General features: G+C 42.9%; 1 protein-coding gene across 2 annotated transcripts in view; it reads right to left on the reverse strand.

The window, feature by feature from the left end:
* egfra (epidermal growth factor receptor a (erythroblastic leukemia viral (v-erb-b) oncogene homolog, avian)) overlaps positions 1 to 22,588 on the reverse strand; it is a 293,967-nt gene that overhangs the window by 184,836 nt on the left and 86,543 nt on the right. The gene's annotated exons all lie outside the window — the stretch shown is intronic.

Raw genomic sequence — 22,588 nt, forward strand, 5'->3', positions numbered from 1 at the left:
AATTCACGAAAAGAAAAAGTCGCATTTCTAGTTCACCGCAGAAAGAAAAGGGTAAAAGAAACTTGTCTAGCCCATTAAAAATCATGTTTAGCAAGATAATGATGACAGATAGGTTTGAGACAGAAAATTCAAGTTTACATTGGATGGGGGGAGGTTCAGCCAGCATTCCTCATGGGTGAAAATGGCAGTGCCGATGGAAAATCGTACAAATGAGTGCCTCATCAGCAAGATTGTTTTCCCGGATTTACCCCACATTGCGCTAGAGACACAACGAGGTCCCTGTCATTTTGGATGCCAGTACCAGGGGCCTGTGCCAGGTGTGGGTACACTTGGGAGTCCGAATGGAGGGGGGGAGTTCCTCCTATGTGTGTGTTGGGGTGCAGTCTGAGGAGTGTCCCGATGCTCATTGGAGGTTGGGACATGATGCCTGCGTGGTGTGTGGCGGAGGTGTCGTTCCCATGGCCTGTGTGGTGTGGTGGGAAGGGCAAGATGTTGTTCCAATACCTATGTGGTGGGATGTGGGTAACCCCAATACTTGTGTGTGTGTGTGTGTGTGTGGGGGGGGGGGGGGGGGGGGGGATGTTTATTTTTAATGCAGATTGAGGTGCTCTTTAAAGATGGCAACCAGACCGCATAGGTCTGTCTCTGAGCTGTGGTACTTATGGAATTGTGAAATTTACCTTAAGTTAAATGAGGCATTTTAAAACATAACTTTCTTATGATGTGCAGCATTTATCACAATATTTACTTTGTTTAGCATTAAAATTTCAAGTGTTGGCAAACGTCTTCAAAATAAAGTGCAAGAAGAATCGTTCTACTCAGTGTCCTCTCAAAGACTGCACCTTCATAATTACTGATTTGTTTCCCAATCTCTGTGGAACCAGCCTTGTTGACTGTATCAGGCCTCGCCCCACCAGAGTGACGCCAGAAACCACATCCCCATATTCTCTGTGCAGTGTGCCAGAGAATCTGGAGAGAAAACTCAGTTGTGCAGCTGGAAAGCTACATGCCCCCTTTTTTCACTGAAACTGACGCTCTGACAAATTGTCGGAAGATTCCGCCCAAAAGGTTTGAAAGAAAAGTGGTTAAGATGAAAGGAAACAGGATGAGTAAATGGGAAACAAATCAGTAATTATGAAGGTGCAGTCTTTGAGAGGACACTGAGTAGAATGATTCTTCTTGCACTTTATTTTGAAGACGTTTGCCAACACTTGAAATTTTAATGCTAAACAAAGGAAATATTGTGATAAATGCAGCACATCATAAGAAGGTTATGTTTTAAAATGCCTCATTTAACTTAAGGTAAATTTCACAATTCCATAAGTACCACAGCTCAGCGACAGACCTATGCGGTCTGGTTGCCATGTGGGTGAAACTCAAACAGAAATCTATCAAAATCCAATGACAATTTTCACACCTTTCCATAGTCACACAGTAAAGGGATACCTGATTTGTGAGATGTAATAGAGAGAGAGAGAGAGAGAAAACAGATACTGCAGTGGAAAAACAGGATGCTTGCAAATAATTTGTTTTCTGTTCGAAAGGAAGGGACCAGAACAGCAGGGACTTTTGGAGATTTAAGAAACAAGGAGTCACCAAGGTGGGCCTTGCTAATGGAAGTCTAATCTGGGATACTCAGACTGAATGGAAGGACCTTCAAAGGACACTAGAAATTGCAACCTGGCATACTGGGGAGAAGTGAGCGTACGGGGGAGCTGGGAATAACACTGGACTCGTTTGTGTAATGCTGGACATCTGCAAGGTGTGCGGTGTAGAACCAAAGGTGTTGCAGCACTTGTGGATGGCATTTTTGTTTGCCTGTTAATGAATGTTTGTTTTATGCTAATTTTAGTTTGTTCGGTACAATGAAAATCTTCATGCAACTTTTTCCTTTGGTTATTTCAATTGGTGGTTATCTGTCTCTATGGGGATCAATATTTTGACTGTTAATATACTTGTGGTATGCAGTAACATCCATCTCAATGGGAAGATGGGGCCTCGGTCTAATATTACATATGAAAGACAGCATCTCTGACAATGCAGCACTTCAACAGTACTGCACTGAAATATCAGCTTAGATTATTTGCTCAAAGGTGGAGTTTTCCCATAAAATGGCAAGTGTCAGGTTTTGACTGAAAACCAGCACGTTTCTCCCCATCTTTTCTCTCCGGATCTTCTGACACTTCATCAAATGAAAAGCAGAAGGGCGCATTTTGTACCATCATTCTTGAGGGGCGTGTCTAAAGACACCAACAAGCCCACCTCCACAGAGATTTGGACGCCATTTTTAAAGAGATGGGTTTCCTCTCCCCCACAGGTATCGGGACCCACCCCATTCATCATCGTCAGTAATCTTCCCCACCCCCATCCATCATCACCGGCCATCTCCCCCCCACATCCAATATCACCAGCAATGCCCACCCCCATGTCAGCCCGTCCCTTGGATCTACCACCTGGCCCCATATCCTGGCAGTGCCAACCTGCCAATGCCCCCTGGTTGTGCCTACCTGACAGGTTGACACTGTCAGGTTGCCAGAGCCATGTCCCTGACTACCCGAGGGTTACACTAGCCTCCGCATCCCTGCATCGTCATCTCGACTGCTGGAGAGCGGTAGTGATTCTCGCCGGCGTGATATGGGGGGTACTATCTGACAGTTCTCAGAAGCTACGGCATAATGTCCCTTAGGAATATTTAAATGCATTCAGTTAGGGTAACCAGGTTCACACCCTCGCTGGGCGTGAATCTGATTACATCACCGGCAGGGGGAGAAGGGATGATCTCATTCTGAGATCGCCCCGATGCAAATCCTATTATGGCCCTCTCGCAAGAATTAGTGGCCATAATGGGATTTCTGCCTATGGTGGAAGACAGTGGCCTAAATTTCTGGATTGGGACTTGCACCCAGGACCTTTTGACTCTGATGCAATTGCTACCACTAAGATAAGGTTGACCCCAAATAGGATTAGTAGAAAGTTAAGTAATGTTAATCTTTAATCACAGCATGGCAGAAACTGGTACTAAAAATGTTATGAAAATGGAAAAAAAGGGGCTAAAAACTTGGCTCACGTTGGAATTCCTTTGCCATGCTGCTTCCTTTAGGTGAACCCAGCATAAACCCATCAGAGGGAGAAATGGAATCACATAGCTCCATTTAAATACAGCTCGGTCTCATTTACAGCGAAATAATTCTAAAATAAAATGATGAAGATGTCAGCCGTATGAAGCTAACTAAATCCCCTAACATATCCTAACTTACTCTGTCTGTCATCCATACTAATTGGAATAAATATCTTACAGTGTCTTGTATGAATGTTCTATGTCAATGCAACCAAGTAGGAATTTCATGTGCTTACAGGAAATCTGAAAGAAGATTAAAATATTATTTTCTTTCAATTCGAGCATGGCAATACGTTTACTGGGAAAAGCAGCTGACTTTCATTTATCTCATGCGGGAAGTTTTTCCAGAATGTGATTAAGGTACTGACATTTTCTGTAACTTAATTAAAGTACTATTAAGACACTGTCAATGTGTCTAATGTGTCCATGAGGAGGACAACCGATTTGTGTCCACAGGGACTCGGTATGAAATGATTTGTTTGGTGGCTGGCTGAGGGACTAGGAAGTGATGTCCAAAAGATTCAGCTAACCAGATGGTTTTAACCAGATGCTCTGTTAAGCTTGTGATTCAAGCAAAAGAAAATCCCAGCATTAGAAGACATTCTTCCAGCAGAAAAACTATCCCTAAAAGCTTGCTGCTATGGTAGAATTTTGAAATGATTCCAGCTGGGTGTTCTCCAGTTTTGCCAGGAATTCCAGTTGAACAGAGAGAACAGTGACGTTTGTCAAATTCATGTAAAGAATCAAATTCTTTCTTCCGCTACCAAGGAATAAAGATAAATGGCTGTCACGTGTCTGCTCTTTAGTAAGCGTTATGCTTTAAGCTCTGTTTATGCTTTGTGTGCAGTGCCCCATATACTCGCCAATTCCTCAATACTTTAACTCGTGCAACAAAGCCCTTTACATTTGTGGTCTTTTAGTGCGTGATAGAAGATAGAACAGTGGAACAAGTTAACTGGCCATAAAATTGTGCTGTTCTGCTTTCCTATATTACAATAGTGAAGACACTTCAAAAGTAATTCATCATCTGTGACAGGCAGTGGGATTTCCTGAAGTCGTGAAAGGCAATATATAAATGGAAAAACTAATTTTTTCTGTAATTTCTTTAATGATCACACACAGTGAACTGCCCATAGACATCAGAAGTTCAATTTGTAGAGGTCAGTAGCAAATAGGATCAAAAGGAGTTATATAAATACTCGCCAGTTTGATAAATTGAAGCCATTCTTTTGCAAATTCCTGAGAGTAAATTTTTATGCACTTACAAGTATAAAGTTTAAATAATCCTAAAAGAGAATAAAGTAAATATTTGTGAGTCTGTCTCATTGATCCCTTCTTCTGCCCATTTTGAAATCACCTTGCTTCGCTATCAACTCTTCATTCGATGTGATCTAAAGATAAGCGCCTAAAGATGGCTTATTCTAATTATGTGTTCTAAACACATTTATTTCTGCAGTTTTGCTTTCTTGTTAAGTATCTGAAACAGTAAACACAAAGTTGCAATGTAATATAGGGAGTGAGGTAACTGAACCAAGACAGAGCAGGTATGTGGAGGAAAAAGGGATGGAGCAAAGCGCGAGGCATGGAGATGTCAGAAAAAAATGAACGGTGGGGAGAACGGGGAGGAAAATGAGATGGAGAAAAGCAAGAATTAGGAAAAAGGGAGAGAGTAAGGGAAGAGGAATGATGATGGGGTTTATCATTTAATGGCGAATGGGGCTGTAGGGTAATTTTGTCTCTGGAGATGTTGGGATTGTGAGGATTACTATTACAGGAGGACATATGCGATAAAGTCATATGCTTTTTAACCATCATATCTCACAGTATGATTAATGATGCGTCACCATGAAAATAATGTGTTTCAAACACATCCAAATGAAGCTAGTTTTAGTGAAGCATTTCAAATCAAATGCAAAAGAATATTTTCATTGCAGGAGTGTTTCCACCTGTAACGAAAACAATTTCCACTAAACTCAAATTACTAAGGCAGAAGATAAATGTAAAGAAACTTCTGAAGGAATGCAAAATGCAGCATTTGATAACATGTAATGCATTGTCAATCTCCTCCAATTACCCTGTCTTAGACTGAACCTAGATGCACAATTTTCAGCATAGCGACCCGGTGGTCCAATTGTTAGCACTGCTGCCTCACAGCGCCAGGGACCCGGGTTCAATCCCGGCCTCGGGTAACTGTCTGTTTGGAATTTGCACTTTCCTCCCATGTCTGCGTGGGTTTCCTCCCACACTCCGAAGATTGCGGGTTAGGTTAATTGGCAATGTTCAATTGCCCCTTCGTGTCAGGGAGATTGGTGGGGTAAATTCATGGGGTTACGGGGATAGGGCCTGGGTGGAATTGTTGTCGGTGTGGACTTGATGGGCTGAATGGCCATTTCCTGCACTATAGGGATTCTATGATTAACACAATGAAGCTCCTTTAAGCATCTGAACACACAAATATCTCTTGCACCACAGTAAGAATTAAGTTTTGGGTTTTCTGCAACAACATAATTGAAAATATTTCTTGGAAACACTCGACAAGGAAATTAAATTCAAAATTGGATATGGATAAAAAAAAGATAAGTGAACTGGCCTGGTCTCAAAACTAAATCTATTCCCAGCACATTTTAAAGTTAGATCCCCAAATAAATCCACCTTTTGACAAGCCTCAGGCAACTTTTGCAGTTAAACAGCAATGTAAAAAATTCAATGAATATGGCAACAAATTGTAAAAGGCAACTTATTAAAAGCATTGCGCAGCATCCGAATTGAGTAAAAATTAGTTTGAAAATCTGTTTGACACGATACCAAAATACATCTAAAACAGTGTGGCAATTATCCACACCAGTCATTATTAATCACACAATTGACTATTGATCTACTGAGGAACACATTCAATGTCAGCTTGTAAGCAAAATCATAAGAAATAGGATGAGTAGACCATTCAGCCCATCAAGTGCACTTTGATGGGATGTGGCTGTCGCTGGCAAGGTCGGCATTTGTTGCCCATCCCTAATTGCCCTTGAACTTGCTTAGTCATTTCAGAGGGCATTTAAGAGTCAAACACATTGCTGTGGGTCTAGAGTCACATGTGGGCCAGACCGGGTAAGGATGGCAGATTTCCTTTCCAAAAAAGGCCAAATGAACCAGAGGGGTTTTTGTGACAATCGATGGTCGTTTCATGGTGGCCATTACTGAAACTAGCTGTGAATTCCAGATTTTTTGAAATTTAAATTCCACCAGCTGCCATGGTGAAATTTGAACACATGTCCCAGCCTGGATTACTAGTCAGAGACATCACTATGCTACCACCTTCCCCAAATGGCTGATCGGATTGTAGGCTTAACTTCATTTTCCTCCCTCAACTCCCTTGTTAATCAAAAATCTGTCCAACTCAGTCTTGAGTGTATTCAATGACCCAATGACACAGGTCTCTGTGGAAGAGAATTCCATGGTCTATTTACCTGTTACTAAATACCTTTTGGAAATACAAATATAGAATGGGGAGAGGGGGGAGGGGATTGTTGGCAGAACTAGAAGATCCCATTGGCGTGAACAGCCAGAGAATTCCGGCCTACGTTTCCTTGTTCCTATTTATCCACTACGTTTGGTACATTTTCAAAGCACTTAATTTGGCAAACACAATTTCCCTTTCACAAAACCAGTATTATAATTTTCTAAATTATAAAACTTAGTGGTTAGCATTGCTGCCTCACAGCACGAGGGATCCAGATTTGGGTGACTCTGTGTGGAGTTTGCTCATTCTCCCCATGTCTGCATGGGTTTCCTCCGGGTGCTCCAGTTTCCTCCCAAAAATGTGCAGGTTAGGTGGATTGGCCATGGTAAATGCACAGGGGTTACGGGGATCGGGTGAAGGGGAGGACCTGGGCATGATGCTTTTTTGGAGCATTGATGCAGACTCGATGGGCTGGAGGGCCTCTTTCTGCACTGTCGGGATTCTATGACAGGGATGCTAAATGTTCCGCCACTTCCTTAATTATGGATTCCAGCATTCACCCAATGACAGATTGAAACCGACAAAATACTTAGAGGGACAGGGTAGATGCAGGAAATATGGTTCCCCTGGTTGGGGAGTCCAAAACCAGGGGATGTAATTTGAAAATAAGGGGGGAGCCTCACCAAGATGAGGAGAAGTAGTGAAGGGCATGCCTCTGTCTACATCAATGGGGACGAAGTAGAAATGGGCAAGAGTTTCAAGTTTTTAGGTGTCCAGATCACCAACAACCTTTACGGGTCCCTCCATGCGAACGCTATAGTTTCTCAGGAGACTAAGGAAATTTGGTATGTCTGCTACAACTCTCACCAACTTCTACAGATGCACCATAGGAAGCATTCTTTCCAGTTGTATCACAGCTTGCATGGCTCCTGCTCTGTACCAGACTGCAAGAAACTACAAAGGTCATGAACGTAGCCCAGTCCATCACACAAACCAGCCTCTCATCCATTGACTCTGTCCATACTTCCCACTGTCTTGGAAAAGCAGTCAGCATAATCAAGGACTCCATGCAACCTGGACATTCTCTCTTCCGTCGGGAAAAAGATACAAAAGTTTGAGGATACATACCAACTGACACAAGAGCAGCTTCTCCCCTGCTGTCATCAAACTTTTGAATGGACCTAACTTACATGAAGTTGATCTTTCTCTACATCCTAGCTATGACTGTAACACTACATTCTGCAATCTCTCCTTTCCTTCTCTATGTACAAACAAAGAACAAACAAAGAACAAAGAACAATGCAGCACAGGAACAGGCCCTTCGGCCCTCCAAGTCCGCGCCACTCCCTGGTCCAAACTAGACCATTCTTTTGTATCCCTCCATTCCCACTCCATTCATGTGGCTATCTAGATAAGTCTTAAACATTCCCAGTGTGTCCGCCTCCACCACCTCGCCCGGCAGCGCATTCCAGGCCCCCACCACCCTCTGTGTAAAATACGTCCTTCTGATATCCGTGTTAAACCGCGTCCCCCCTCACCTTGAACCTATGACCCCTCGTGAACGTCACCACCGACCTGGGAAAAAGCTTCCCACCGTTCACCCTATCTATGCCTTTCATAATTTTATACACCTCTATTAGGTCACCCCTCATCCTCCGTCTTTCCAGTGAGAACAACCCCAGTTTACCCAATCTCTCCTCATAACTAAGCCCTTCCATACCAGGCAACATCCTGGTAAAATGGCATGCTTTGTCTGTATAGTGTGTACGAAACAATACTTTTCACTGTATACTAATACTTGTGACAATAATAAATCAAATCAAATCAAAATTGTTTTGCACAGAAGTTGTGAATCTTTGGAATTCTCTACCCCAGAGGACTGTGGAAACTCAGTCATTGTGTATGTTTAAAGCAGAGATTGATAGATTTCTAAATATCAATGACATAAAGGGATAAGGGGATAGTGTGGGGAAAAGGCATTGAAGTGAATGATCAGCCATAATTGTACCGAATGATGGAGCAGGGTCAATGGGCTGAATGGCCTATCCTGCTCCTATGTTCCTATTATGATCTCTTCTACAGGTTGCTGGTAACAAATGTAGGATTTCTCATACATGTCACATCATTTTGAAACAGAAAGTTTGCATAAATGTTCCATAACAAGTTAAACCAAAAAACATGAAAGATTTCCAATTCACATCTCCGTGGATCCAGTTTGCATCACATGAATGATCAGCCTCATTAACACTGAGAAGTGGCACTCCTTACAATCTTGCTTAAAGGCAAGGAGTGCCAAGTGATAACATCAGTCTATTCAAGAATAAAACAAGAAACAAAAATGGAACAACAGAAGCTGTTATGAAGAAAAAGCAAAACAAAAGAATATGCACAGTCTGGGACTTTTCAGTCATAATTTTCAAACAGCCAATTGTACTTTGCTATAACATGTTACACTTCTAGGCAATAAATTAGATCTTAGGCACATATAATCCCCAACATTATGCACTTTATATACAAGGTTGCTGAAGAACAAAACATTCTGCAAGTGAGCAAATAATTGAATAGCACCTTTAAGTGTAGAAAACTGTCCAAGGAGATGATTGAAAACTCGATTGAAAAGTTGGGTTTTTTAGCAAGTTTTTATTTTAAGAGTCAGAGAAGGAAATGGTAATGCAGCAGTACAAGGATTTAAATGTGAATTATAGACTCATCCGTGGATGGGAAGGTGGGTACGATGGTGCCAAAGTCGGAGTGGGGTGCCTAAAATGCTCGAGCTGCTCAGCCAAAAGCTGCAGAAGGCAATATAAAGCTGGAGATTGTCACGGTGATCGGATGGGACAAGGCTATGGAGTGTTTTGAAGGAGGAGGATGAATATTTCAAATTTAGCTGCAACTGTTGACAATCATGAGAAAGACAAAATCATCACATTAAGCACTTTTCAGCCATTATTATGAGATAGTAGCCAGGATATTAATCACAGAACCGCTACAGTGCAGAAGGAGGCCATTCGGCACATCAAATCTGCACCGATCACAATCCCACCAAGGCCCAATTTACATAACCCCACAGATTTACCCTGCTAATCCCCTGATACTAAGGGGCAATTTAGCATGGCCAATTAACCTTACCCGCACATCTTTGGACTGTGGGAGGAAACAGGAGCACCCAGAGGAAACCCACGCAAACACGGGGAGAATGTGCAAACTCCACACAGACAGTGACTTGAGGCCAGATTTGAACCCGGGTCCCTGGCGCTGTGAGGCAGCAGTGCTATGCCACTGTGCCGCCATGTTTAAAACCACCGTGCTGCCATAAAACCATGTTTATCTGTACCCAGTGGAAAATATACGACCATACCCACATCAGAACATAAAAAAAATTAGACACTAGTCTGGTGATAGTGAACTACTATCAATCCTAGGGTAACATAACTGCAGCAAAGGATTTTCCATTATTTTATAAATACAGCTGGAATTATCTTCCAAATAAATCAACTGGTGCAAGATTAGCACAGCATTCCATTCTGTATCATGCTGCATCTTTTTGCAATACTTTTAAGGCAAAAAATCACCAAGCTAGGTCAATAGATTCAATTAAGGAATTTGAATACAAGTTAGCCAAACAGATAGATTAAATATTTAGAAAGAAGTGCAGGATTGCCAAAATAAAAGCCTAGGTACAGTGCAAAATTTCACAATAAGTCACATTCCAATGGTATGGAATCATTGCAAGTTATTGAGCTGCCTCACCTCCCTGCTGCTTGTCAGCAGGTATGTATGGGCCTGAACACACGTTCCTGCAAATATCTACCTTTTATGCTAAAAACCCACTTCTCAGCTGGTTCCCAATCTTATACATAGGCCATTTTAATTGAACTGCTGATTAGGTTTTGCAAACCACTGGCTCAGCTGACACTGTTTTCTTGAGTAAAAACATATCCCAGAAACTGTAGATTGACATTTCAGCGGCCACACACTGTATCCTGGGACAAGAAACAATTGCAAACCCATGTCTTTCCTCCTCAAGATATCCAGCCAAGAACAACAGAGGGTGGTGAATCTCTGGAATTCTCTGCCCACTGAAGTGGTGGAGGCTACCTCGTTGAATATGTTTAAGTCACGGATAGATGGATTCCTGATCGGTAAGGGAATTAGGGGTTATAGGGATCAGGCGGGTAAGTGGAACGGATTCACTTCAGATCAGCCATGATCTTATTGAATGGCGGGGCAGGCTCGAGGGGCTAGATGGCCTACTCCTGCTCCTATTTCTTATGTTCTTATGTTCTTAGATCGTCCTTATTGGATAAGGGTGATGGATCCGTAGCTCCCTTCCTGTCCTTTGTCTATATGAATATGCCAAACACAGAACCAGAATTTTATTTTTATTCGTTCATGGGATGTTGGGGGGGGGGGGGGGGGGGGGTGGAGGCGCTGGCTGCTAGCAGTTACTGCCCATCCCTAAGGAGCAATTATGAGTCAACCACATTGCTATGAATCTGGAGACACATGTAGGTCAAACCAGGTAAGGACGGCAAATTTCCTTCCTTAAAGGACATTAGTGAACCAGATGGGTTTTTATAACAATCGACAACAATTTCATGGTCATCATTAAACTCTTTCAATTCCAGATTTTTATTGAATTCTAATTTCACCATCTGCCGTGGTGGGATTTGAACCCGGGTCCCCAGAGCATTAGCCTGGGTCTCTGGATTACTAGCCCAGTGACAATGCCACTACGCCACCACTTCCCCAAAAACATTAGCTTAGTTAGATTTTAAAATAAAGCTGGAGATCTCCAATGTCCTCTGTGGATTTTATTCTCATGCAAGTTTTTTTAGGTCTTTATGACTGAATGAAGGGCAGTATTCTGTTCACACTCATAGCGAAACGAATTACAAACAAAATATAGATTAGAAATGACAGAACATGTTTCACAGGTCTGCCCTCAAGAACTAGCTATAGAGCATGAGATTTCTTTACAAGATTCAAAGCTCCTTTTCAGTAGAAACTGTATTCTGCAATCAGTATGGTGAGGTGAATTGTTTACAGTCTCAATCCAGTAACTTGTCACATTTACAACACAGAATTGTTCATTAATTATTAGTAATTTAATCATTGCACTTCAACAACACTTTGATTACAGGTGTGAGAAGTTATTTTTAATTCATTCCCAGTATATAAATACCACTGGCAAAGGCAGCATTTATTGCCTGTTCCCAGTTGCCCTTGGCAAAGTGGCAATGAGCTGCCTTCCCCAAGCACAGCAGTCTGCATAGTGAAGGTTCTCCTACAATGTTAGCAAGTTCCAGGATTTTGATCCTGCAACAGTGAAGGAATGGCTCAACTCGGGATGGTATAATACCTGGAGTGATAGTGCTCCCCTGCACATGCCCTCATCCTTCAAGTGTGGAGAATGAAAGTTTGGGGGCTGCTGCCAAAGCTGGCTAGCCGGCTGCTGCAGTGAATCCTGTGAACAGTACACATGACCGCCACTGTATGTCGGTGGTAGAGGAATGTTTAAACCAGTGGATGAGGTGCCAATCAAGTGTACTCTTTGTCCTGAATGGTGTTGAGCTTACTGGGTGTTGTTGGAGCTGCACGTATCCAGGCAAGTGGAGATTATTCCATCATACCCCTTACCTGTACCTAGCTGAGGATGAAAAAGCTTTCAGTTTCGGTATTCAGGCAATGAACCACTCATCTCAACAAGTAGCCCTATTTTTTTTATTATTATTTTCACAAGTAGACTTACATTAACACTGCAATGAAGTTACTTTGAAAATCCTCTAGTTGCCACACTCCGGCACCTGTTTGGGTACACTGACGGAGAATTTAGCATGGTCAATGCACCTGACCAGCACATTTTTGGCCTGTGGGAGGAAACCAGTCCAGTTTAGTTTCTGGTCAATGGTCACACACGGGATGTCGATGATGGGGAATTCCATAATGGTAATGCCACTGAATGTAATGGGAGGTGGTTGGGCTCTTGTTGGAGTTCATTACTAAGTGGCACTTGTATTGCACAAATGTTCCTTGCCACTTATTTGCCTAAACCCAGATGTTGTCCTGATCTAGTAGCATATAGGCATAGACTGTTTCATAAGCTGAGAAATTGTGAGTAGAACTGAACTCCCTGTAAAATCATGAGCAAACATCCCCAATTCTGACCTTATGATGGAGGGAAGGTCATTTATACATCAGTTGAAGATAATTGAATGTAATGTCACGGGGGTTAAGTTGGTTGGTTTCAAAACAACCATACATACCTTGATGTTAGGTGTGACTCCAGCCACTGGAATGTTTTCCCTGATCCGCAAAGATTTCATGTTTCTTCAGCCTCCTAGGTGCCACCCTCAGTTGAATTCTGCCTTGAGGTTAAGGGAAGTCTTTCTCACTTCACCTCAGGCATTCAGTTCATGTCCATATTTGGATCAAGGTTGAACTCCATAGCCGAGTGCCAGGACCGCAAAGTTTTGTCCTGCTGACTTTTCAATGCCTATAACATTTTGATTGTTCTGTTTAATGTGCACGGAGTCCGGTGTTGCAACGGACGGTACGGTAGCACAGTGGTTAGCACTGCGGCTTCACAGCCCCAGGGACCTGGGTTCGATTCCCGGCTTGGGTCACTGTCTGTGTGGAGTTTGCACATTCTCCTCGTGTCTGCGTGGGTTTCCTCCGGGTGCTCCGGTTTCCTCCCACAGTCCAAAGATGTGCGAGTTAGGTTGATTGACCATGCTAAAATTGCCCCTTAGTGTCCTGAGATGTGTAGGTTAGAGGGATTAGCGGGTAAATATGTAGGGATATGGGGGTAGGGCCTGGGTGGGATTGTGGTCGGTGCAGACCCGATGGGCCGAATGGCCTCCTTCTGCACTGTAGGGTTTCTATGATTTCTATGATTCTAACTTCGCCAGGCTTACATTGCATTATCAGGTAGACCTGATGCTGTTTTCAGTATGCACTTCTACACTCCTCATTGAACTAGGGTCATGTCGGGTGACAGGTGGAGTAAATGGAGTGCTGGGCATGAGATTGCAGATTGTTATTGAGTACAATTCTTATGCTGTTAATTTCTCACAGTGCTCTTAATTTATTCCATTTAGCCTGATGGTGGTGCCACACAATGCAATGAAGAATGTCCTCAGTTTGAAGACAGAACTTGTCTCCACAAGCACTGTGTGGTGGTCATTTCTGCAGCAACTAAACTGGTAAATTGCCTAGTGTTGGTTCCCTCCACCTGCTATAAGTTCGATATGGCAGCAATGTCTTTCCGGACGTTCTGGTTTGATCAGTGATGGTGCCAGTTGTTGACCGGCTTTTAAGTACCCAACCCAGAATACAATTTGTGTCCTTGCTAACCTCAGTTTATTTTCCAAGTGGAGGAATATCGACTTAGCCGGAAGAGGGCAGTTGGCGGAATGAGAAAGAGGGTTCCTTGTCTGTGTTTAAGCAGAAGCCATAAGGCTTTATAGGGATTGGAATCAATATTGAAGACTCCCAGGCTGGGATTTTCCAGTAATGCCTGTAGTCACTGAACCTTTGGTTGGTCTGACAAATTTTCTGGAAAATCTGGGCTATTCTCACCATCTCACCTGGCTGCAGGAGGACAGACCAGGTTCTGCTAGAGGGACAGATCATACCCAGGGAGGTAATACTCAGAACAGAGGGCCAAGGAAAGACTGTTGGAGAAAATGCCTATTGGTCAGCACAATGGAAATTAGATAATGACTTATGGCCACAATGAGACAAGTGTTCTAGCACCAGGACTGCTGTCTTTCAACCTGATAATCAATGATGAACAAAAAACTATCACACATCTTTGAAAACAATATAAAGTATACAGTGAATAATTAAATCATGGACTAATCACCTGTGCATACACTTGGAGGTATATTTATTTATAAAAATGACTGATCCTGTGCCTAAGCAATGTCTCGCTCACTAAATGCATTGCTTTCAGCAATGGATATTGCTCACACAAAATAACACTGGGCGGGAAATTATAAAGTTACAAATTACAGCATCAATAAATGCAGACAGTATTTTTGAGAAAATGTGACCTGCTTACTTAATGTTAATTTTTGAGAGCCACTCTCTTGGCTGTTTCTGTTCACTTTCATGGTTTCATGCCATGAACCTCAAGTGGTAAAAGTGGCTACCCAGCTCTCAGACATTCTACCACATGTTAGCATCTCACTAAATATAGGGAAGTCAACAGCAACTTTTCCTTCCTCCTCATCTCCCCCTCAGTATGGTGCTATCCAGTCGGTGTTGCAACACACTGTTACCCGATACAATTTTTTTTCAAGGTTGCTGGTAAAAGTGGGCTGAATATTTTCATTGTGGCTTTGGTCATTTTTGAATTTGTTTTCAAGAGACAACTCTTCTCATTTGAAACAGATTTTATTTTAGTTGAAGTATTTTGGGTGTGTACAGCAACTTGGCCAGTACAATTGCAGCAACAGACAACTTTCAAAAGAGTCCTTCAAACAACATACTTCAGGGTTTCTCCAATCTTAGCCATTTTATCTGAGAAACTGTTGTGAACAAACAAGTGTTTAGTTGAACAGGCGAGGTTGGAACTCTTTTTTTACTTTGGGACCCAGTGGAATAGTCAGCACTTATATTTTTAAATTTCTGTTAAGTGCATGAGCCTCTCTTTCTGCCACTAAACATATCTACACATACATTTTGGTCAGTTTGGTCAACACCTCATTGCACATTTTTGAGTTATCCACATATACCAAACAAAACCAAAAACCTCTAATAAACTGATGCATAAATACAACTGCAATCCTCAAAAGAATGACAACAATTGCTCAGCGAATTTATCCATTGAGTACATCAGGAATTGCCTAGATTTGATTTCTGTGCTGATTTTGATAATCTCTTCTGTCACAGCAGAATGGGGGGAATGATATCCAGCCTTAACACAGCTGGTGAGAGAAGTAAAAGACTAAATATCAATTTGGTCACCACTTCTACTGGTTATTCAGTCAGCTCTCCCTGGCAAAGTGCAGGTTTCTGGTGAGAGTAGTTTCGCCCAACTGGTTCATTCATTGCTACCTCAGAAGATTCAGACAGGGAATTATCACACGCTACTCAGCAGCGTTTTTCAAACTTTCTTTCCGGCGACCCGCTTTTACAAAATGGCTGTCCCTGTGACCCACGCCGCATTTACTTAATACTTAATGTGACAGGTGAGTCTGCTTGATCCTCACGATCTCAACAATCAGGTTTACAGGATGAGAGGGCAACGCACATATCAGGTTCAGAGTTCAGCCGGTTCTTTCGTGCTCTCTTCACCTTTGTGGGGATGGGAAATTGCATCTCGCACATGTAGGTCGTTGTGAAGAGCAATAGCAACATTAGCAACATGCGTGTTTTACTCAGCACTGGACACTGCTAATCCAGAACGATGATGACCTCATGGACTTGTGACGTGTTTTTAACGTGTTTTGTCACCAGTCAGGTCCAGCAGCTCAGCCTCCTCATTTGGAGTCAGCTGTAGGTTAATGCACAGTTGCATTGAGAAATCTCTCATTAGCTTTAACCAAGAAATAAGCCTTAATTCTAAATTAAAGTTTATTTATTAGTCACAAGTATGGCTTACATTAACACTGCAATGAAGTTACTGTGAAATTCCCCTAGTCGCCACACTCCGGCACTTGTTCGGGTCAATACACCTAACCAGCATGTCTTTCAGAATGTGGGAGGAAACCAGAGCACCCGGAGGAAACCCACGCAGACATGGGGAGAATGCACAAACTCCACACAGACAGTGACCCAAGCCGGATCGAACCCGGGTGCCTGGTACTGTGAGGCAGCAGTGCTAACCATTGAGCCACCGTGCAAATTCTCAGCGATATCACAGATTTGACGAGATGCTATATTTTCACTAAACGAGGTGCATTTCAGTTTTTCAGCTGACTTCTCATCGAAGACTGTGCGAACTGTGTCTAATGCTGCAGGGAGAATTAAGTTCTCTGCAACAGTGTGGGGCATTTTCTCTTTAGCTACATGGTAACTACCATGTAAGAGGTTAATTATGCTTTGTCATTCAGTGTTAAATTTCTGCTCAGAACTTGAGCTGATGATTTCAATTTTTGATGCATCCTTTGAAAAAAATCCAAAAACTTGTTCTCCAGATTGCCATGCTTAGTCTTCAGATGTCTTTGTAGTTTCAAAGATTTTAAACTCTCATTTGGCAGCATTTCCCCACATGACACACATGGGCTCTGCATCCTGACTTGCGTTAGTGCAATGACAAAACCACACCACAAAAGAAATCTTTATACTGCTTTGCTCCTGATTTCAGTTTTTCCTTTGCAGGCTGTTCACCAGAGGCCCTGGCGTTCTGTTCATAGCTAACATTAGCACTGCTCTGTCTTGTCATGGACTTGGTGGAGTAGCTAGCACTCTTTCTGGCAGGCTCAGATGTGAGATCTTGTCCAGTAGATTTATTAATGTCTCTGGCTCTCTCTTTCACTTAACAAAACAATTCATGTCTGCAATTGCTTTACCAGAAAGGGAAAGAAAATTGGCGCCAAGTGCCTGTACAGGGCATGCATGACCTGTTTATTCTTGCCTCATGTCGTCATACAATGTACTGCAGCGAGAATTCACCAAGAAAGACTGAAAAAAAGGTCTGGTGATTTTTGGGGATCATTTCTGGCAACCCATTTTCCAACATTCCGAAACCCACCCGCGATCATGACCCCCACTTTGGAAAACACTGCTGTGCAGGCATTGGATCTGAATTGCTCCTTGAAGGTTTAATTTTGCAAAACAAATCATTTGATTAGCAAACTGAAAGTGACAATCCCACATGAACGGGATTACAAACTATACCAAGGCAACAGAACAAAGAATAAAGAAAATTACAGCACAGGAACAGGCCCTTCGGCCCTCCAAACCTGCACCGACCATGCTGCCCGACTGAACTAAAACTCCCTACCCTTCCGGGGACCATATCCCTCTATTCCCATTCTATTCATGTATTTGTCAAGACGCCCCTTAAAAGTCACTACCATATCCACTTCCACTACCTCCCCCGGCAAAGAGTTCCAGGCACCCACTACTCTCTGTGCAAAAAATCCCGAGGCATGGTACATTGGGAAAACCATGCAGACGCTACGACAACGGATGAATGAACACCGCTCGACAATCACCAGGCAAGACTGTTCTCTTCCTGTGGGGGAGCACTTCAGCGGTCACGGGCATTCAGCCTCTGATCTTCAGGTAAGCATTCTCCAAGGCGGCCTTCATGACACACGACAGCGCAGAGTCGCTGAGCAGAAACTGATAGCCAAGTTCCACACACATGAGGACGGCCTAAACCGGGATGTTGGGATTATGTCACACTATCAGTAACCCCCTCAGCTTGCCTCCTGGACTTGCAGAATCTCACTGGCTGTCCTGTCTGGAGACAATACACATCTCTTTAACCTGTGCTTAATGCTCCCTCCACTCACTTTGTCTGTATCTTTAAGACCTGGTTGGTTGTAGAGATTCGCATTCTAATCAGTATTCTGTAACTTGATTTTGTGTCTCTGTGCCCTGTTTGAGAGCAGATATCCACTCTATCTGACGAAGGAGCAGCGCTCCGAAAGCTAATGGCATTTGCTACCAAATAAACCTGTTGGACTTTAACCTGGTGTTGTTAAAACTCTTACTGTGTTTACCCCAGTCCAACGTCGGCATCTCCACATCAAGACCTCCCCGGTAGCCAGTGAGGATACAAAGATTTCTCTCAAGGCCCCAGCAACTTCCTCCCTTGCTTCTCTCAGTATTCTGGGGTATATCCTATCAGGCTCTGGGGACTTGTCTACCTTAACGTTTCTCAAGAACCCCAATACCTCCTCCTTTTTGATCTCAACATGACTCAAACTATCTACACATCCTTTCCCGGACTCATCATCCACCAAGTCCTTCTCTTTGGTGAATACTGACGCAAAGTACTCATTTAATACTTCGCCCATTTCCTCTGGCTCCACGCATAGATTCCCTCCCTTGTCCTTGAGTGGGCCAACCCTCTCCCTGGCTACCCTCTTGCTCTTTATATATGTATAAAAAGCCTTGGGATTTTCCTTAATCCTGGCCAATGCTTTTTCGTGACTCCTTCTGGCCCTCCTTACTCCTTGCTTAAGTTTCTTTCTACTTTTCTTGTATTCCACACTTGCTTCGTGTGATCCCCGCTTCCTAGCTTTGAGAAATGCTTCCTTTTTCTCTTTGACTGGGCTCACAACATCTCTCGTTATCCAAGGTTCCCAAAACTTGCCATACTTATCCTTCATCCTTACAGGAATGTGCCGGTCCTGAATCCCTGTCAACTTACACTTGAAAGCCTTCCACATGCCAGATGTTGATTTGCCCTCAAACATCTGCCCCCAATCTACATTCTTCAGTTCCTGCCTAATATTGTTGTAATTAGCCTTCCCCCAGTTTAGCACCTTAACGTGAGGACTACACTTATCTTTATCCATCAGTACCTTAAAGCTTACTGAGTTATGGTCACTGTTCCCGAACTCTCCCCGACTGAAACATCGACCACCTGGCCGGGCTCATTCCCCAGTACTAGATCCAGTATGGTCCCTTCCCCAGTTGGATTATCTCCATACTGTTTCAAGAAGCCCTCCTGGATGCTCCTTACAAACTCTGCCCATCCACACCCCTAGCACTATGTGAGTCCCAGTCAATATAGGGGAAGTTAAAATCTCCCACCACAACAACCCTGTTACTTTTGCACCTTTACACAGGTATAGATTTTAAGAATATAACTTTTGATGTCTCTTTCTACCTGAAATAGGATTTCCACAACATGAAGAGTTGAAGGTATTAACTCATCTTCCACCCTGGCACAGGAAACTCTGACTCTCTTCCTGCCCCATCACCTCCACATGCAATTATTTAGAGAGAATTCTGTGGTACAGAGGGACCTCGGTGTTCTTGTACATGAATCACAAAAGCTAAAAATGCTGATACAGCAAGCAATTAGGAAAACAAATTGAATGGTGGCCTTTATTTCAAGGGGGATTAGTATGAAAGTAGGGATGTTGTGCTACAGCTGTACAGGACATTGGTGAGACCACACCCAGAGTACTGTGTACTGATTTGGTCTCCTAATCTAAAGCAGGTATACACTTACATTGGAAGCAGTTCAGAGAAGGTTGACCAGGCTGATTGCTGGGCTGAAGGGTTTGTCTTGTGAGGTTAAGTGGGTTGGTTTAGTTTGTGCCTAGCTTAAAAGAATGAGGGGTGATCTAATGGAAACATTTAAGATTTGAGGGAGCCTGACAGGGTATATTCTGGAGGATGTTTCCTCTCATGGGGGAATCTAGAACTAGGGAGCACAGCTTTAATACAAGGTGTCTCCCATTTCAGACAGAGATGAGGAGCAATTTCTTCTTTCACAGAGTCGTTAATCTTTCGAATTCTCTTGTCCAGGGAGCAGAGGAGGCCAGATCATTGAATTATATTCAAGGTTGAGTTAGACAGATTGTTGATCGAATAAGGAGTCAAGGATTATGGCAGGGAAGTGGAGTTAAAGCCCAATCAGTTCAGCAATGATTTCATTAAATGGTGAAGCAGGTTTGAGGGGCCGAGTGGTCTACTCCTGTTGCAAGTTACTATACCATACCATACATACAGTCAAGGAGGCGGCATTTGGCCCATCAAGCCTGCACCAACAACAATCCCACCCAGGCACTATCCTTGTAATCCCATGTATTTACCCTGCTTGTCCCACTGTCACTAATGGGTAATTTTGCATCACCAAAAAACCAGCACATCTTTGGACTGGGAGGAAACTGGAGCACCCGGAGGAAACACAGGGAGAACGTGCAAATTCCACAGAAACAGTGACCCGTGGCCAGAATTGAACCCATGTCCCTGGCGCTGTGAGACAGCAGTGCTAACCACTGTGCCACCGTGCCGATCATTTCATATGATTTTGTGATAATTTCTTTTCACTGTACTGATCAAGCCAAGAAAAATGTTTAGGCTAACTTGCATCATTAAAGAGATGTTGCAGGCTTTCCATGTGGTTAAGCAGATTTACAAAGTGAGAAGGAATCTTTCTTGTTCTACTCCTGTTCTGTTAAATCTTAACGCATCTCAGTCAGAAACTGACATCAGCAACGCAGGTCAGGTTGGAGAGGGAGTAAAATAATAAGGCCAGAAAAATATAACAAGGTGTCCCGCTTCTGCCTCCATCCAGCATCTCCTTCTGATCCTGAACATGCATGGACATCATGTAAGGACCAGACTCAGGCCAGTTGACCGTAAGGCAAGGGAGAGTAACACCTTCCCAATACCATAATTGTCCATTACAGTAGCTATAGGAGGCTGCCTTACATCTACGGAACTGCACTCCAAAAAGAGGGACAAGAGTGGAGGGAAGATAATTAATGGAAAAATAGTTGAGGGGACAATAAAGTACTAGACTCAACCATGTTATACTTAGAAGAATTCAGCTGTTCTAATTGCAGTAAATTTTCAATTGGGAGGGAGGGGGGGTGATCAAAAATATTCAATAAAGTCATCTCACTGGATTTAGTGTTCTCAAGTGTATATATTTTTGGCAACTGTACATTTCAACATTGTACATTACCAGATGTTCATATGAACATTAGAAATAGGAGCAGGAATAGATCATATGGGCCGTCGAGCCTGTTCTATCATTCAATACAGTTGTGGCTGATCTTGGGCTTCAACTCCACACTCCTGCTCGCTTTCCATATCCCCTCGATTCCCTGAGAGACCACAAATCTGTCCAACGCATCCAGTTAAAAATGTTCAACGATGGTGCAACAATAAACCTCTTGGGGGTTTGGGGGGGGGAGGGGTAGAGAATTCCAAAGCTTCACAAGAGCTATTGTTGGTCGAATCTGAATCTACAATGTTTGTTGGAAGTGTGAACTTTCAAACAAATTCAAGCACATTTGCCAGAGATTGAATTTGCTTGCTTCACTCTACTTCAACAAAGTGTCAGTCAGTAAGGCTTGTCCAGCCAAGAAACCTGTGCTGGCGACTGTAAACCATTAATACTATAAACCATTAATCGTACCACGGCACAAAAAAATTAATTTGCACAATTTTTGTAATGTCGTGACATAGCGATAAAGGAATGGTAGTTAGCCAGAAAGGAGAACATTTTAAAGCTATTTCTTTTGTTAGTTTGACAACTTGGAATACATCTGGACCAAAAAAACGCAGCTCCAAGTTCAGTGAGTGCATAGCTGAAATAAATGACATTAAAATGCCTTAAATAATACATCTTTCTATTAGAAAATAACAGAAGGCAACATCAATATGTCTATCTCCATGTTAACAGAATATGATCAGCTACATAAAATGTATATATGGACTATAGATAAAACCAGCACTGGGTTCAACAATGACGATCCTCCATATCAAATAGCCTGGCAGCAAAAAATATCTTAATTCACACAAGACAAACATTGACTGATGTGAAATGCTAGAAGGAAGTGAAAAGAAAAGCCATGCAGGATAAACATCTTATCATTTATTCAAAAGCTAAAATATTTTTGATCTGAAAATTAATAACATTTTCCAAAATAGTTCTACTGCACAACTCAACAAGTATTCAGTTAAATGAAAAGGAACATTTTTCCCAGGGTGGAAATGTCTGCTACGAGAGGACACAGGTTTAAGGTGCTGGGGGGTAGGTACAGGGGAGATGTTAGGGGTAAGTTTTTCACACAGAGGGTGGTGGGCGAGTGGAATCGGCTGCCGTCAGTGGTGGTGGAGGCGAACTCAATAGGGTCTTTTAAGAGACTCCTGGATGAGTACATGGAGCTTAATAGGATGGAGGGTTATAGGTAGGTCTAGAAGGTAGGGATGTGTTCGGCACAACTTGTGGGCCGAAGGGCCTGTTTGTGCTGTAGTTTTTCTATGTTTCTATGAACCTTCCATACACCCTGAGCCCAGTCTTACCAGATGTTCACGCCACGCTCCCGCTGCAATGAGGTCAGAGAATCTGGCGGCCAGCCAAATCT

This window comes from Mustelus asterias, chromosome 2, assembly GCF_964213995.1.
Source record: "Mustelus asterias chromosome 2, sMusAst1.hap1.1, whole genome shotgun sequence".
NCBI classification, from domain to species: Eukaryota; Metazoa; Chordata; class Chondrichthyes; order Carcharhiniformes; family Triakidae; genus Mustelus; species Mustelus asterias.